The sequence below is a fragment of the Mastomys coucha genome, chromosome X (assembly GCF_008632895.1).
Source record: "Mastomys coucha isolate ucsf_1 chromosome X, UCSF_Mcou_1, whole genome shotgun sequence".
NCBI classification, from domain to species: domain Eukaryota; kingdom Metazoa; phylum Chordata; class Mammalia; order Rodentia; family Muridae; genus Mastomys; species Mastomys coucha.
In genome coordinates, this window is record NC_045030.1 from 114956718 (window position 1) to 114959570 (window position 2853).

At 35.0% G+C, this 2853-nt stretch overlaps 1 protein-coding gene across 1 annotated transcript in view; it reads right to left on the minus strand.

Annotated features, from left to right (window-relative positions):
* The window catches only part of Cpxcr1 (CPX chromosome region candidate 1), a 119835-nt gene extending 117190 nt beyond the window's left edge, over positions 1-2645 (minus strand). The window contains exon 1 of the mRNA XM_031376069.1: positions 2526-2645. The gene's annotated coding sequence lies outside the window, so the exon portion shown is untranslated. The remainder of the gene's footprint in view (positions 1-2525) is intronic.
* Positions 2646-2853: the final 208 nt, after the last annotated feature.

Below are 2853 nucleotides of genomic sequence, written 5' to 3' on the forward strand. Positions count from 1 at the left end.
TTCCTCTCATTCCTTAGGCTGGTTCTTTCCAATATTGTATCATGTGGAATATCAGTTGGGATATGAATATAAAACTTGTGTTTTATAGAGGTGGGGATCAAAATCAGGACTTTGTACATTCTAGTTAAGTATTCCACCACTAAGAAATATCCTTAGCCTCAAACTGTCTTTGCTATGCTGTCATCTCCTGATATATTAGGCTTAGCATGAACTTTCCTGCAGTATGTTCAGTATGTCCCTGTGCTGTAGCTGAAGTTGTTTCACTGATCAGGTTTTTACAACCATTCTCAGCTTATATTCAGCACTTGAAAAGCTGAAATCTTTCAGTGTTCTGGTCTGTGTTGAATTATTTATATAGGTTTGAGATCTGTTCTCAGGAACATTATTTTTTAAATATTTATTAAGTAACCTTCTGAAATGTTTCTCCAAAGGTTATGAGATGTGACTTCCATTAAAGCAACATGGAATTAGCTGATAAGCACAGACAGAGGTCAGGTAAATTGAGTTATTGTTTTTTATGTTTCAGACTGCTCTGTGGAACAGGGACAGGATCGTAGCATCTTCATAACTGTTTCTGTGTTGTAACCACTTCACTGTGAAGACATTTGTCTCTGGGGACATTCCTTGACAACCTGACAAAGGTATTTCTTGTGTGTTTGAAATACACTTAGGTGCTTCTGCCTGCCTTATTACTGTCAGAAACTGTTCAATGATACACTGCGACACAAGAGGGATCACAACCTGGGAAAACAGTGCACACACTTAGTTAAAATGAAAGGGAAGAAGAAATCTTCATTTACATCCTGCATAAGTTCTCTGAAGTGCATTCATAATTAATTTTGGAATGTACAGTGCCATAGCCATTATACAGCAACACCAATTCTGAGCAAAACAAGAGCCAATGCCAAATGATTGTGAACCCTAGCTGAATTAACTTTTGAAATGAAAAGACAATAGTGTGTAATGCTTGGGGAAGCTTGGAATGTCAAATCTCTACCCTGCCAGTAGAGTTCAGAATCCATTTTATTGACTTGGAAAAAGTAGCTTTGCCTTAATGGGCATCAATAAAGCATAGTTATATCCACCTTTTCATATGGTAATTTAAATTCTGAGAAAAGAAAAAGCTCCTGTTTACCTTGGTCACATAATTTTTTACAAAGCTGCCAAAGATACCAAGAGCACACAGTAAGGCAGTACTTTGATAAATGGTTAGCAACTAGATAGCAACATTGAGACAAAAAAAAAAACCCACAGAATTCAGGAATTAAAAATTCTGACTTTGGGTCTGGTTAATTTCAGTGTGTGATGTTTTATTATTTTCAGTTTTATATAAGAAAACTTGTACATTAAAACATCCATTTAAGAGTTAAATATGCCAGGACTCAAAGACAACTTGAAGAAAAAAGTACAGATAGAAAACCTCTGGGATATTTACCTTGCCAACATTTTCTTGCTAATGAATTCAGTAACAGAGGCATCAAAATCAAATGTAAAAGTGGGGTATTACTAACAAAGTGAAAAAATTTTGTTTTCATTTAAAAAAAATGAAGGCTGGATAGAAGGTTCAGTGGTTAGAAGACAGAACCTGAGTTTAATTGCTAGCACCTACATGGTATCTCACACCACCAGTAAAAACAGTCCCAAGGAATCTGACACCTTCTTTAGGGCTCTGCATGCTCTAGATATGTACATGGTACAGAGACATTGATGTAATCAAAAATACTTAAACATGTACATTTCAAAATTCAAAATAAACGTTTAATGATGCAGAATGAAGACTTCACTTGTAGAAGAACAATAGAACATATTAGTACAGTATGTACTTAACAAACACTTAACAACCAATATGCATAAATGAGCTAAACATACCAGTAGTAAGAAAATAACCTTATTTTAAAATGTGCATAGGAACCAGATATGCTTAAGAATGGGCAAAAAACAAATTACAAAAATGAGACTTAAAACAACACTATGCTGTTATCTCAGACTTGTCAGAATAAGTAAACATCTAGAACATATAAGGAGAAGGTCATCAAGGATCCAGTAAGTAAACATATTTTAACAAAGCCAATTATGGAACACAACACGGAGCCTCCACAAATAAGAAATGAAACTGGTGTATCTTTCCTATCAACTCACCCAAAGCCTGGCAACTGTTTCTTCTCCTCACATTAGTAATCATCTTATTTCATTCATTGTTTTATTTCCTGTTGCAGAACTTTATATTGGATACGATTTCACTTGTTTATTCATTGTTGCTTTGTTTCCCTGTGTCTTTGTTGTCATATCTAAAACCTCATTAGGTATGAAGACTGGTATCAGAGTGATTTTCCATGTGGGCTATCAGAAGTTCAGTAGTTTAAGGTGTTAAATGTATCTATTCAATATATTTTGAGTTCTTTGTTGCTATTGTTTATTGTCTCCCCAGCACCATTTATTGATAAAACCACCTTTTCCCCATTATGTGACTTCAGTTTTGTGAATAAAATAAAAAACAAACAAACAACAAAAGATACAATTTTTACCTTAAAGAGAATAGGTAGTGTTCTGGTAATGATGTTAAATTTGTCTAGTTGTTCTTTATTCTTTCCCATGTGTTGTTGGTTTATTAGAAGAAGCTGTTACTTCCTCCATAGTGTATGGAATGCTCGTGAAAAGAAATCAGATACACTCTGAATCCTGGAAGTGAGGTGCATTATGACACTGGGGTTACTACCTCAGAGTTCCAGTTTCAATCATTCTGGTTCTGAAGTGCCAGTGAGACTTCTCACCTCACAGTAACAACTATACAGTTACTGGCATCTAAGCTGTTAATGCACTGGAAGAGGTTGTATGAGTATTGTGAATCCTCAG